The sequence below is a fragment of the Ambystoma mexicanum genome, chromosome 10 (assembly GCF_040938575.1).
Source record: "Ambystoma mexicanum isolate Mex_15411 chromosome 10, UKY_AmexF1_1, whole genome shotgun sequence".
NCBI classification, from domain to species: Eukaryota; Metazoa; Chordata; class Amphibia; order Caudata; family Ambystomatidae; genus Ambystoma; species Ambystoma mexicanum.
The window spans coordinates 711,201,223-711,217,029 of NC_090932.1; positions in this window are offsets into that span (position 1 = coordinate 711,201,223).

A 15,807-nucleotide genomic window follows, 5' to 3' on the forward strand; every position below is an offset into this window, starting at 1 on the left:
GGGTGGGGAGGCTGCAGGGGCAGCTGCAGCTCTATCCACCCCAGCTCTGAGTCTCCCAGCCGGGACAGTGTCGGTCCAGGTCCATCAAACCGACGTTGGCCCTGCCAACATCACCCTGCAGCCAATGCCTGTACCAAGACCTATGGTCATTGTGCATTCGCACACTTCTAGTACCCAGTCCACCTGCGCTTCTGCCCCTACTATTCAGAGCGGCGTAAGCCACTCAGCATCCGCACCACCTTTGAAAAAGAAGAAGAAGGGTGCTCTGGCACTACAGGCTGAGACCCCAGACACGGCTATAGACTCCAGCACGTCAAGGAAGCCTAGCTTTAATGACGCCGAACTTGATGCACTTGTGGCCTATGTGTCGGCACATAGCCGCAAAATGGTGGTGACTTCACGGTGCAAAACCACACCTGGTCAACGTAGGGCACACTGGCAGACCACCGCAGACCACATTAGTGCCCTTGGATTTGTGAGGCGCACAGCTGATGATTGCTACAAGCGGTGGAATGACCTGAAACGCAGAGCAAAGAACAAGCTGGCCTCAAATCATGCCTCTACTCTGGTGACTGACGGTGGGTCTCCACCAGAGGACAACCAACTCACTGAACATGAGTCTGTTGCTGGAACCTTCGTCACAGAGGAACAGATCCAAGGCGTGGGAGACCTATCAGATTACGGCGCATTGCCCGGTGAGTGCCCATGCATGTGTGTATAATCCATTTGTATGTTGTCTGGGTGACAGGTTCTGATTGAGTGCCAGGTGAGGGTGTGTACTCCTGAGTGGTATGGGTCACCCATGTGCTTCCTCCAAAACATTCACCGGCCTTGGATTTGGGTATGACAGTATCCCTTCTGCCCACAATAGCCAATTAGCGCCACATTACTGCAGTTGCCCTTGAACTGTCATCTTGCAACAACATTGTTCTGAATTTTTCAGTGTTCATTCAGGCTGATTGTTTCAATTCACCCATTTTTGCAACACATTTTTCAGCCCTAATGCCACATATGTGACATGCTTATGTCATTGATTACACCCCACATTGGCCCACATTTGTTACCTTGTTATGTGAATGATTAGACCATTCAGGCTGATTGAGTATTGGCCTGCTCACATTAATTTTTGGGGCCTGTTTGAATGTGGAACATGATAGTTGTTTCCTGTCATGCTGAAGTGACCAACCATTGATGTGTACATCTGCCTGCGATCAGTTTATTATTGTACACTGGATATGTTGCAGTGTGTGCCACATGCATATTTTGTCACACTATTTAGCATTTTTCATCTCATAATGTCCATCTCACATGGATGGGTGACAGTACTCATTCACTGACAAATGGCTGTACTTGTCAAATGTACCATGGCTATGCTACATGCCATCTGTGTGCTGGCATGTGTCATGTATGTGTATTGGACATGCCACTCACAGGCTAATGTGTGATGCCAGTGCTACCCAGCATGCAGCAAATGTGTTGCTTTTCCATCTTGGTGTCCTCAGTGTCTGCTTTTTGCCTCCCCTTCCAACTCATTGACAGTGCATGCATGCCAGAGTTATGGTCATGTGGGACATGTGTAATTCATGAACTGGATATCTGGCCTGTCAGGCCTATGTGTGTGCTATGGTGCTCATGCCTGTTTCCATTTGTTGTCTTTCATGTTTGTGCAGGTGATGACGCACTTGATGCTGTTGAGGTTGAGGCGATGGTGCAGACCTAGGAGGAACCTCAGACACGACCATGCACCAGTGGAGGACGTGGTGTGGTGGTGGGTGAAAACCTAATCTTACTGCAGACCATACTGTCCAGGGGTGTCTCTGGGTGCACCTGCCCAGACCTCTATTCAGGTGCTGAATTGGATGATGAGACTTATGTGCTGTCGCAGGTGAGTGTTTCTGGAAGGGATTCTGTTCTGCCAACCCACCTGCAACAGGGGTACCCTCTATGGGGATGTCAGTGTTGGTAAATCCGCCGTTGGCGGTTACGGATGCAGGGTCACACTCCACAACATCTGATCCTGTTTCTGTGCCAGCAGATCAGAGGGGGGATGCAGTACTGCAGCCTCAGGCAGTGCCAGCACAGCATGGTGCAGATCGCTTTGCCCCAAACAGGTGTGGATCCCGCCGACGTGGTGGCCATACGCCACCAGGAAATACTGTATGGGAAAATTCCATGTACGGTATAGCAGCACAACAGGGAGCATCAGTTGAAATGATGGCTCAGGCAATGGAGAGGGTGGCCACTTCCATTCTCCCCCCTGAAAGGCAGATGGAGCAACAACAGCAGGCAACAGACTTCATTTGCCAATCACACAGGGAAGACATGTTGGCGTCCAACAGGGACCGACGGGCGGCACTGGAGACTCTGCGGGAAGCCATTTCTGTAGAGTCACAGGGCCAGAGGGAAGCCCTGAGGTTTGAACTCCAGTTCCTCAGGCAGACTCTAAGTGAACTTGAGGATTCCTGAAATTTAAGGTCAGAACAGCAGCTGGAGCAGCTCACACGTACGATCTCAGCAGACTTGGGAGGAGATTTGGGCATCACGCGAGGCCATACATGCAGAAATGCAGGCAACCCGTGAGGTGCTGGATGGGGATCTCCGCACTATCATCCTCCAGAATCAGACCTTCAACACCCTCATGCTTGCTGCCAGGGAGGAACATACCAGGGCTTTGTGTAGGCTGCCTCCCATAGCACCACCACCTCCTGATGCAGAAGCAGAGGCTGAAGAGAGCGACAGCAGCAGTTCTCCCACAATAGCGTAGCCGTGCAGGCCATGAGCCCATGGAGGTATTTTTTTCCCGCAACATCCACGCAGGTGCGTGTTGGTGTGCACCCTGTCCTCGAACCTCCTGGGTGGCATCCCCCCTGACCCCCACATGGCCATTTTTGATTTTTATTTTATTTATTTCTTTACAGTGTGTTGCCTTGTGTGGCTCCCGTGGGTATCCACTGTGTATTCCAGCTGGGCACATGCAGGCTTGTCCTGTCTTTGGGTTAGATGCTTGGGTTCCTGACACACACACCCCTTCCTGCTTTCCTTTCCATGGGCTTGCAAAGGGTGTGACCAAGTGACAGTGACTTACACAGTGACATTGGGCTCCCATGAGCTGTGTGGGCAGTCTGTAGTCAAAACTGTGTGTACATCCCTAGTGGGGATTGTTGTTGTATTAAACACTGCATGGTGTTTTGATATGTGCTTGTGCATCCATGTCTTCCTCCTTATTCACAGGTACCTTCTTCATGTCTTCACAAGGCCGTCTCCTTTGCGGATGCAGTTCATGTTGTATGCAGTACACTGACACATTTGCCTGACGTCAACACTCTGCAGTTGGAAGGGGTGGATGTGCTGGCTTATTTAGGTTGTAAGACTTGCACTACTTTGATTTGGTACTGTCATATTTTGGCAATGTTTCATCCTGTTTTGCTGTATTGTGTTGCTGGTAAGTATTTGGTCATGTGTGCTGTTTGTTATTGATTACTGGGAGCATATTGTCTGTGGTCTGTTTCCATTTGGGACAGTGCACTTTGTGACACTTGTGTCATGTGTTGTGCATTCCTTTGTTTGCTTTCACATTGCATGACATTCCATGGTGTGTTGGGTAGCGGAGATGGGGAGGGGTTGGGTGACATGGCGCTGTTTTCATGTTGTATTTTGCAAGGGGGTAGTCATTCATGCAGCATGAATGTGTGTCTTTTTGTGACACAGCATTGGTTGTCTTTAGGTAGGTAGGGATGCACACAATGTAACACTTTCAGGTGACCAATCTCAGGCTGGTATGGTTGTGACAGTTGACTGTCCCTTATGTCATCATCATTGATTGTCAGCTGGTATGTGCCAGGGCTGTGTGCACTCCACAGGGGTGTGATTTTAGGTGAAGCAATTAGCCATAAACTGCGTATGGCTGCCACACCACGTGCCCTTTCCCCTCCCATGCGCAGCGGCCGTGCATGTGGTTGGGGATGTGGGAGCACCACCATGTCCAATGGCAGGCCCCGGCAGGTTGCAACGTTGTGCAGGACACATGCTGCCACTATGATCCTGCACACTACTGGGTGCACGTATAGCATCTGCCCACCAGAGCGGTCAAGGGAGCGAAAGCATGACTTGAGCACTCCGAATGTGCACTCCACTATGCCCCGGTTGCAATATGGGCTGTGTTGTATCTTACCTCCGGTGGTGTGGTGGGGTTCCGAATTGGCGCCATCATGTGGGTGCTCAGAGGGTAGGCACTGCCCCCTGGGGAGGTAATGATTGGTATCATTAGTGGGGTTGTGACATTACTCAGTATCTGACATGCATGTATGTGCAGAGGCATTTATACTCACCAAGCAACCATGTATCACCATGTAGCCCAGCTTCTAGGTCCCGGTTTAGGGTTGAAATTCTGAGAATGAAACTGTCATGGTTGGAACCTGGATAGTTGGCATATACTGAGGTGATGATTCCCTTTGCATCACATACTACCTGCACGTTGATGGAATGCCAGTGCTTGCGGTTTCTATAGATGTGCTCAGTTGCCCTGGGAGGACGTAGACCCACATGGGTGCAATCAATGGCACCTAGCACTTTGCGGAAGTGTGCCATCCCGTAAAAATCCTGGATGGCAGCCTGCCTTTCTGCAGGTGTTCTGGGCATGTATATGTGCCTGCGGACTGATGGGCGTGCAGTCATGATGGCCAACACGTGGTGTAGGCAGCGTGACTGCTTGGCCTGTGACACCCCCCCCCACTATGGCACTTGTCCGCTAAAATGAACCAATGGCCAAGAAGAGCAGTACATTGAGCACCTTTTGCAAGGGGCTCAGTGCTTGGGAGCACAGGGTGGGTGATGTGAGGTCATCCTCCCACTCACTCACCAGGTCACCTGTACCTCCCATACACCTGGTCATCAGGCATCCCAAAAAGGCTGGTTCTGGGTGTAAAAACTCTGGCCCTGACTATCCTCCTCCTCCTGCGGTGTCCCACAACCACTGTTGCAAGGAACGGTATATTCATCGCAGCGTCTGAGCTTGTTTGTTGTTTGCGTGCACTTTTATGCTGCGCGGGTCCGCGTACGCCTGCTTCCTGCTGGTGTACGTGTTTCCGGATTAGTGCGTCTTTTTTGGCGCACGCGTTTCCCCAGTTCGATTCCATGAATACGTGTTGTAGGCGCGTGTGTGGGCGTTCCGCGCATTTGCCTCCTGTACTTCCCCCGTAACGCCCACATTTTCACATGTTGTTCCCCATTCCGCGTGTTACGCCCCGTGTTCCGCCTACTTTTGTTGTGTGCGCCGCGCTATGTGCGCTTTTGCTGTGCGCGTAGTGCACGCCGTTTGATGACGTGTGGGCCCGCGTGCGCCACGCTGGATTTTAGCGCACCTCCCAGAATTTACACACGCACAGACTTCCATGAATTGATGTGCGTGGCTTTCGCACGCTTGCACTGCGATTTTCGCGCTTGCGCTGCAATTCGCACGCTTTCGCAAGCTTGCACAGAGATTTTCGGCGCACATTAATTCCATGAATCGGCCTGCAAATCTACTGTGGATGCACATAGTTCCCAAAACGGGTCTCGCAACAGGCAATTAGAATTGATATCTCCCACTACAATGATTCTACCATTGGGATATCTATACGACCATTCAGTAATACACTCACTCATCGCCTTCACAAAAAAAGTAATCTCAGCAATTCCGTTATGCCAGTATATATTCATGAGCAGAAGGTTCAGTGCTAAATCCAAAGAACAGATGGCCACTCCCATCACCCCAAAGGGAAGAACATTGATGGAAACCACAGTCATACCCAAAGCGTTATCCACAGCAATTAGTAATCCTCCAGATGATTTCCCCCTTTGCTAGGTTTTGCTGGTTGAGTGAACACTTGGTAGCCACCCTACATAGGTGTGTCAATCAGCCAAGTCTCAAGTAGGCATATACAATTTTCCTCTTTCAACTTAGCCATACATACAGGGTTTGTGAATAGGTATCTACTTCCACGTGTGTTCCAAGATTTAAGGCATAAGGCTACCTCTCTGCTCCCCGTACCCAGTACTCTGATTTGTTTATGGGACTGTTTTCTGCCACAGTGTTGATGTAATCACAGCCCAGTCAATGATCCCTGCATCATTCGATTTGGTGACCCAACCTACTCTGCGGGTCTCGTCCGTATTTGGACGGACCACAATCTGTAGACTTTCTTGCACCCAGAGGGCCCTCTTCCTCCAAAACAATAGGACAGATCTAAAAGCACAGAACTAAAAGGCAAGATTGTTGGGAAAGAACAAGATCCATCACAAAGGGGAAATAAAGTAAATGATACTAGTATACGGATGGCTCGTATCAGGGAAAGCCACCCTGTCAATGTCAGATGAATCGCGTAGGCCCAGGGTCGGGATTTCAGCAAAAATCAATAGGATGTTAGATCGATTGAGACAAACCAGAAAATTCGGACCAAGGACACTTGATATTTTGATTTGGGACTCCGTTTTACCCACCCAGGGTTCTGTCGTCCTCCCTTCAGGAATCCAACTGGGCCTCTCCCCTGATAGTTTGTTTCATCTTGCATGCTGCAAGATACTATATGATCTGCCCTGTTGGGGATCGGTATCCGAAGGAAAGCGATCCATTGGCATATAGGGGGTTGGGACATGCAAATGTTGCAACAGTTGGCCCATGCCAACCACGAATGATGGATAGAGATTAGATGGCAATTCACTCAGAATTTGATCTCCCACCGCCCCCATGCCAGGATCCGAAGCCCAACAGCCTAGATCTGGAGTACCAAGCATGGGAGTGGCCTGGCTCGCTTCATTAATTGGGAGACAGACTGATTGTAGGAATGATTCCCGTCTACCCAACAGAGCCCCCCCTCTTCCCTCAAATTGGTTACCAGTCAGGCCAGGCCCAGATAAGCATACCGCTTGTTATGACGACTGTGAGGGGGCACAAGTTGTGCCACAAGGAGGCTCCCACCAGAACCCTGAGAGCCTTAACAACACTGCAAAAGGGCTCCTGGAACCAGAAGAAGAAAACACAGGTTAGCTTTAAAAGACAATAAAGGCGCTGCACTTCGCGCTTTCTCTTACCTAGAAAATGTGCCTCTCCATCCGGCACGCCAGCATCAAGACTTTCACACCTGAAAAGAAGGAGATAAAGACATTAACGAATTCCCACCATAAATAGAACAAAGACTTACAATTAAAAAAACCTACCTGCCTACCAGCAAATTCAGGGTCACAGCAGGCCTGGGCCCAAGGAAGGCGTACTGCACCAGTGAAGCAACTCAGGCAGCTTGCCAACAAACGTCAAGCGCCCCTGTACAAGAAACGCAGGATGGATAGCTTATCCTACAAATAACTAAAGTGAGAAAATAACCCAGTGGGAAGGGAACGGTCAGAGGGAGGTGGGAGATTCACCCATTAGAGACAGTTATCACAAATCCTCCCTTCTGTAATTGCTGATTCATTATTCAGCACTGGGCAACTTCGCATCCAGGGTTCAGATCTCAGCGCCTTCCAGACGCCCCCGGGGATATCAGGTGAGCGTAACACCGCTCTTCCCTTAGATTGATTACCAGATGGGCAGAAACCACCAGCCTGATTGCTTACGGTGGAAGACGGCATAAACAGCTGATTACCAATGTAGTAGACAGCAACAGAGAGGCATCACTCCTAGAGTAACTCCCAGTATGCCCCACTGAGGCTAAGGGGCCCGACATTAGAGGAAGAACTTCCAGAAGGAGATCCCCTCACACTACTGTTTGTAGACATATTTATCATCACATTTAAAGTGGGAAAACTTACAGGCACAGGGAGATCCCAAGGAGTAGGATCTGTCTGTGCAGTAGAGTCAGTAGTGGAGGACTTTGCCGTAACCAGTTCTAATGGTGCACCCTCTTCAAATAGCAGAGGCATGTTGGTTCAGAAATGTGGTTTATAATTCAATCTCAAAGTACTTTGTCGAGTCCTTTGCTGCAGAGTTCTTTTCTTAATAGCTTTAGCGGAATTACCTTGAAACGGTTTGTTGGTAAGTGGCTCCTCAACAGAAACCCCAGAGGCCTCTTGTACGTGCACTGGCAATGCCGGTTCCACCGTCAAGTCAATCACAGGAATTGCTTTAGCAGGAAAGTTGCTGGCCTTGAAATGGTTTTCTGTAATTGGACAATTCTTTGGCGCAGTAGCGAGCGGTTAGCCTGGGTCAATTCCATAGCAGATTGGATTGTGGTTTCAGAAATTTCGATTATGTTTCCTGCGTCAGGCGGCTTCATATTAGGCAGATCACGAGCAACACCCAACATGCCCACATTATGACCTATAAGATTGAAACGCAGCTCTGACCAAATAAAGTCTAATTTTCCATTCACCTCTGATATCAGGGAATAAGTCGACTTTAATTACTCAAAATATTGTTGTATAATGAGACAAATGAAGTCAGTACCATATTTAGCAAATTAACAAGGGGGGGGGGGGGTTCTGGGAGTTTCCCAGACATTAGTCCTGGTTACGAGAGCCTTACCCAGATTCTTTAGCTCACTATCTTTCACAGAGGAGAAATATCCTAAACATGTAAGTCTTTGTCCTGCCCTGGGGTATTCCAGCACCAAAATGCTAGGCGATTCTCCTCTGAGCAAGAGTACCAACAGCAACCCCAGACACGTGTTTTGGTCTGGTTGGACCTCATAAGTAGGGTGGAGCTGTGCCTCTCTAAGAATAATGAGCAAGGGTTCCACATCTGGATTCTCCTAGTAACTCTGGGTGAGACCCAAAGCTACTTAAATTATGCAAATTAACAAGGGGGTCCTGGGATTCTCTCTGCCGGACATTAGTTCTGGTTTCGAGAGCCTTACCTACATCCTTTAGCATATTTAGGGCAGAAACCGTCGGATGGGTCAGACAGATTCTTTCGTCAACTTTCCTTAGCGTGTGGTGCAATGCATGGTTTTCATAATAGGCACCACCCTCAGATGGAGAACCCTCTTGAATCTGGGCATGACCATCAGGTTAATTTGTAATGGAATACTTATCAGTTAGTTTGGTTAAGTCTGATGGGGAACTCAGCCGTGATGCATCACATGTTTGTTGAATAACGCTTCCAACATTGTCAAACAGCGTAGGTCCTAATACAGGGTTATGTTCCATAGCATAATACGCAAACTCATTGATGCTCAAGTCTGTTAGATCTTTGTGCTCAGCAAGACTGTCTTGCACTATCATCACTGAGTGATCAAGCATTGGCTTACCTCTAACAGGAGGAATTGGTTTCAATTCTGTACTTGTGATCACAGTTTTCACAAAATAATGGTCCAGGAAGTGTTGTCCGGCTATGGGCAAAAAAGTAGAATTTGGTTGGGGTGTTTTAAAGGCAGCAAGGTGTTTTCTAGTACAGTTTGTGCATTTTCCAGATTGGGCAGATTCGACGTTAGCTACATCTATATTTGACAATTTAGCAGGATTGAATTGGTCATCCAGATTTAGAATCAGTTGGGATACTCGATGCACAGTAATGTTCACACTTAAATCTTTGCGTGTCATTGCCTTAGTGATAGAGGGAGGTGAAAACCTGCACAACGAAGAAGACACCTGCGGGGCCGAGGGTTCCTCGATATTGAAGCTTGGTAAATAAGTGTTATCCTCAAATTCCACCGCTACCTGAGCGATTTCATTGCCTGGTTGTACTTCCTGACCCGACTGGCTTCACAGGCTCGAGCGCATATTCGCTCGTAAAATCAAGGGCGCCACAGAGGACCAAGCCAACAAAGCCCAACAAAGACAAGTGACCTCCACAGCAAAGTAGAATGGCCGTGAATCAATTGACCGCAAGTAGGTTGTGTAAGTAGAGCAAAAGGACGTAGATCACAGTCCGTTATTGAGGAAAGAAACAGAGACACATTTGCCGCGTTAAAAACAGATTTTCAGCTGATAGAACGCTGGTAAAAATAGAGAGTACAGATAAATTCACACTCTGTGTATCATTGATCAAAGGAATATATTATCCCTGCAGTCTCTGGGAGGTTTGTTCGTTTGTTCATTTACAAATAAAAATACAATGTTTTTGAAGTCCGTTGAAGTCATATTTACAGCATAACAGACAAGGTTGGCAAGGTTGCCAGCTGCTAAAGATCCCAGATCAAAGGAATATATTATCCCTGCTGTCTCTGGGAAGTTCATTTACAAGTAAACATTGAAACGTTGAAATGTATAAAGTTTAAAATCCGTTGTTGACATGTGCTCTCAGTCAGCTCTGAGTAAGAAGCACTTAACAAGGAGCTCAGCAACAGACCCGCTATGTCGCACTCCACTTCAGAAGTTGGATCATTGGCTGCCTTATTGGGTGCTGTGAGAAGCTCCCGGCTCCTGGCTCCCAACTCACAACTCACTGCACCTGGGTCGAGGCACAGGGCTTCGTCGCTCCAGGGCTTCAGAGTTCCAAAAGCAGCCTCGCAGCCACAATGGACATGAATGTTAGTGGAAAGCACTCAGTTGGTACCTTTTTCATGTGACAGTGAGGATGTAGATCATATTATTGAGTTCCCTTATGTTTCCTCGATTCCTGGCTATCTGAGGTAAAATATGTTTAAGGTGACCTCTGTTTGGCACTAGTATGACGAGACACTCCCCAGGGACCAGGTATGTTTCCCATAGTCTATCCCTAACCACTACCACCTATCACAGACTTGCCTCTTCACCCAATTCTGCTCCTATCCCCCACACTATCCTTCGAATTTCTGTTTTTTTTTTATTTTACTTATAGCCATAAAATCCCTGTAACACACTTTTCCCACTGTTTTTGATAGGTTTTTATAAGTGCAATGTAACCATAACTTCTCTCTAACAAAGTTTTTTCACTGAATTTGATAGATTTTTATTAGCGCAACTTAACCATAACGTCCCTTTAACAAAGTGTTTTCACTGAATTGCACAGGTTTTTACCAGAATGCCCTTAATTTGTATACATGTACCATACAACATTCTGACCCCCCTAGCCCAATGTGATAGTCACCGAATCTGTGGACTGTGCGACTCTCTGCGGACGTCGGGCAGCATCCACGCTGCCCTAAAGCTCAAGGGTTGTCTTACATTTTTGTAGCATGCAGCAAAGAAACTCAAGAGCAACAAATATGTGTATTATAAGGAAAATTGAAATAGGTCTTTAAACTCTGTACTTATAAAAGCCGCAATGCAAATACATAGGGTGTGAAACATACTGGAATGCACCAAGCAAAAAATAACCTGTGAATCCAACGGTATTACCTCAGTGCTGCTTTGCATACACACAGAGAAGCAACTGTCAGAGTGAAGTGCAATACAGTAACAGCAGAACCATACAAGAAAGTGTAAGTACACTATATTTCTTCCTGCAACTGTGGAGTTTGTTCTGTGTAAATGACTAGTAAAAGCATGTTTTTTTACACAAAAATGGCAAGCACCCTGGAGTGGTTTGGGGAGAATTCCCCTCTTGATGAAATGAGTGACGATTGCAACTCTAATGGCACACACTGCAATTTCAGAAGTAGGAAAAGTAATGCACATTTCTTCACATGTAACTGAAACAAGTTTTTTTTGTTTTTGTTTTAAATAAGGGAATGGCCTGGAAGCACCAGCTGCTCTACATGTGGATGGGCACATACAGACCCATACTGACAGTGTGGGAAATGATCTAATGAGCCTGAGGTCAAAAATTGACCAATTGAACAACAGTTTTTCTGACTTAAAAGTATTTGTAGAAAGGCATATAATGGGAAATATTAAGTATCACTGCCCCACTTGTACCTGTACCTCTTCCCCGTGTCCCAGCCAACCATCCCCACAAATTCCCTGTAGTCAGAGATGCTATGATGAGATCTCCATCCCTTCCTCCCCTGATAACTAGCTTCTGAAAAACCCCAATTCCCCTGTGTATGTTTCGCATTTCGCTACTCCTTCCCTTTCGTAATTGAATGTTTTTGATCTGTCTTAGTACATTTCTATGTGCTCACTGTTGCTGTGTGTGTGTGTGTTTCTTTTTTTAAAAAGCCCCGTAAGGAGTCCACGGAGCGCACGACTGTCTGTAATCAAAATGGAGGTGTCCTGTAGACACCGCGTCTGTCTGGGTTTTCCGCAATGAAGATGGAGGTGTCCTGTGGACACCGTGTCAGTCGGACATGTCCGCAAAGTCATGGCGTGCCTTCATATGATTCGGGGACCTGGGCACATGCATATCTAATCCCCTGTGCCCTCAGAACACTGCACCTTTCCGCAAGGTCTGTAAAACTGTGTCACAATTTTAATTAGTTCTGGTTCCTGCCCCTGTCCTACGGACACCTGGGTGCATGTGCATTTGATGCCCTGTGCGCTCCAAACACTTTGCCTAGCCGCAAGGTCTGTAAAGTTGTGTCACAATTTGAATTTGCTCAGGGGTCCCACCCCTGTCCTACGGACACCTGGGCGCATGCACATTTGATCCCAGTGCCCTCCGAACACTGCTTCTGTCGGCAAGGTCTGCAGCATGTGTCACACTTTTAATTAGTTCGGAGATCCAGACCCTGTCCTACGGACACCTAGGCTCATGCGCACACCACATCCTGCGCAATAGGTGTCCTACGGACAGCCGTCCCATCGCCAACATTTGCGATGTCACAATGTGACCGCACCCACGCTGAGCATCTGTCCTTATTGGTGAACACTGTCCGGGCCCCCGGATACCTTAAAAGTGATTATTTGAGCAATCCAAGGGGTTTTACCGTACAACTTCACCCTTGCAGAGGTCCTAGACCATGCCCCTGGTGATCTAGAGACTTTTTGCAACTTTTAAGCTCAGCTTGGGGTTCAAACTGTCCATGGAGCGTGCAACTGTTTGCGGAGCACTTCCCTGCGCCCCTATAAAAGGCCACACCCCAGTTCTGCTCCTTATTCTGTTGTTGGATACCTAGCATAGAGCACTTGGCTGTGATTGGCATTTCTATTGCTGGATTGCTGCTGTTGGATATTATAGCATCCATGGCTGCTGCTGCTCCTGCCTCATCAGCACCACCCCCACTACCAACACCACCACCACTACCATCTTCTGGAGGGCCTGGGGAGGGGAACAGGCATGGTAATGTAGAAGGGGCTCCCAAAGAAGAAGAGGATGAGATTGTGGAAGTCCCCACTACCAGCTGCCAACGTGGGTCTTGGCTGGAGTCTCTTTACCCCCATTGGGGGCCAGAGATTGCTGCACAGAGTGCAGTCGCGGCAAGCCTGGGCGTACAGCTAGGGGACCACTTCCATGCGGTGACACCTGAGGTCAAACCACAAGGCAGCAGTTTGGAGGGTCATCCTCTTCGAACAGGGTAGCAGGTTGATTTCCTCTACAGCATCAGCTGCATCTGCTCCTGTCACCACAAGGGACACTTCTGTGGGGCAGCGGATCCCTGAACCGGCCTCACAGGCCACACGCACCATAGCGGACCATTACCTTTCGAGGGTCATTCTACTCTGTATGTACTGCGATGCGGTACTCTGCAGGTGGGAGCAACTTCGGAGTGCTTTTGAGGTTACAGTCCGGGAGTATGAGGGACCCTGCCCCCTACCTCCATGAGGCCTACTCAACAACTTCCTCTCCCCTCCTGCCGCTTCATCCGTGTGGTTGGTGCCCCTTCCCTACCGTCCCTTGCCTTCCTTGTGTGTTGTTTTAAAAAACACAAATAAAAGTATAAAACAACAAAATAAAAACAAAACACCTGTTTTCAGAGCCACCTTTCACAGTTCAAAAATTGAAATACCAACAAATGGTGCAGGACCATGTGCAGTCCGCGAAGTCCATGGACAACGCAGTAGTCCGCAGACTTTAAAATAAAATTAGGTGGTGGCACCATCAAAAACAATGCACTCTTTTCTGGGAGAAAGTGGTTGTTCTGAAAAGAGTCTTTTTGTGTTGTGTGTTTTTGGAAGGTTTGAAATGCCCAAAACTTACCGCAAATATGCTTGCTATAGTTGCAAAAAGGGCTGCAAAGCATTTTGGATATTTCACTGATAGCCAGCATCAGTAAAATGGACCCCATCTCATCGAAAAATGTTGGTGCTAAGAAATTCAATGTTTTCATTATGGAAGGAGGTCATGTCAACATTTCTTAAAAATGTGCAAACAACCTTGTTGACATTGCGCCTCACTTTCTCCATTTGTGGATTAAATGAAGAAGAGCACAGCCACATTTGTATCTGGGCAATGCAAGAGAGAATTACTCTGGAGTTTGGAAACATGTCCATGACTTTTCCAAGTGCCTCTTTCATCGCAAACTGCAGTGAGATTCGGGTAACATGGCCTAAAGTGTTCCCTCCAAAATGAACAATAATAATTGCTGGATGATGGCATGTCACCAAAGTGGCACAAAGAGGAACCAAGTCTACCCACTGCATGCTGCACACTCCATACCAGTGCACATCCACATGATGAAATCCAAGATGTGCAGCCACTCCATAGTGCTCAGCAAATACCTGCAACCTATTTATCCAAGAGTCCCCCAAAATGCCTCCTAAAGGACAGAGCCATAGCATTAGCTATCTGCACTCCTGTCAGCAAACAGACCCTCTGCCACACTCTGTCCTTGCACCCCACAACCCGGGAACCTTAGTGGCCAATCCCCTGGCCTCTACAGTCCCATTTCCATGTCTGCCATCCTGAAAATCCCCAGATGTGGCATGTGAGAACCCACAAACTCCTGCGGTGTCTGTGGATAAATCGGCCAATTCAAGCTTGTGGGGACAGAAATTTAACTCTGGGTAGGAGATTTGTTCTTCAGTGGTGGCTCTGAAAAGAACGAACCTTCTTTTAGGTGCTAGTAAACAAACACCTTTTTGTGTTTTTTTGTGGTCCTTTCTCTTATTTTCTTCTGCAGTCTTACATGAACCTCTTCAAAGCATCACTTAGCTTGTAAATGAAAATGGTATTTCGAATGGTGGTCAAAGAAGTGCCATCTGAAGTTAAAATGTTCACACTAAGAGAATGAATGCTCTCATTGTGGAAAGTGAACATCCCAGCACTGTGCAAAAATCCAGACATGCCTCTATGTACAAGACACCTCTGTCATCCTGCTGAGGAGAGAGTACATTGGGATTGTTCTGTACTGTTCTAGATGGTATCTGTAAGAAAGCAACCTTGGCACTTGGGAAAAAACAGCATCTGTGCCTTCATCCACTCCTTCAGTGCACTAAGCAAACTTTGATCACTGATGTAGCACAAATGCAGTGCTCTACAATGCACCACTAGAACATCAGGAATGCTGAAAATGGCTGTAACTCTGCAAAGACCAAGCACTCCTTACAAGTTACGGCCAGACACACTGGACCACAAAGCCTCCACTCCTCCAAAACTAAGATTGGCAGCAATGCCTCTTCTCTCTGCAAACCTCTCCAGATCATGTCAAATGAATCTCCAGCAACCAACACCCTGACTTTCTGCATCTCTGCCAACTTCATTGCACACAGGAATTCAAAACAGCATTACCCTCCATTCCTATGAAGGACAACCTGAACACCTGATTAGCTAATCCCCACAGTCCCATTTCCATACCAGGCATGCAGAGAAGCCTCGGATGTGGCATGCCCTGTCAGCAGACTACTGCACTCTCTGCTGACCACGTAACACAGGGCATCCCTTCTTCCCTTTCCACTTCACTCTTTGCAGCACTCCCTCATTGGCTACTTTTAAACCAGTACACAGCCATCCACCAATCACATCCAAGAACTCTACATCTAACTCTGTCATCACAGTTCAGCAATTTAGTTGTACTGTTCAACACTCAGAGTACGGGTCTCCTGTAATTGAAAAGCACCTCCAGCTAAAAGTACTGTAAAACTCTCCAAGATATC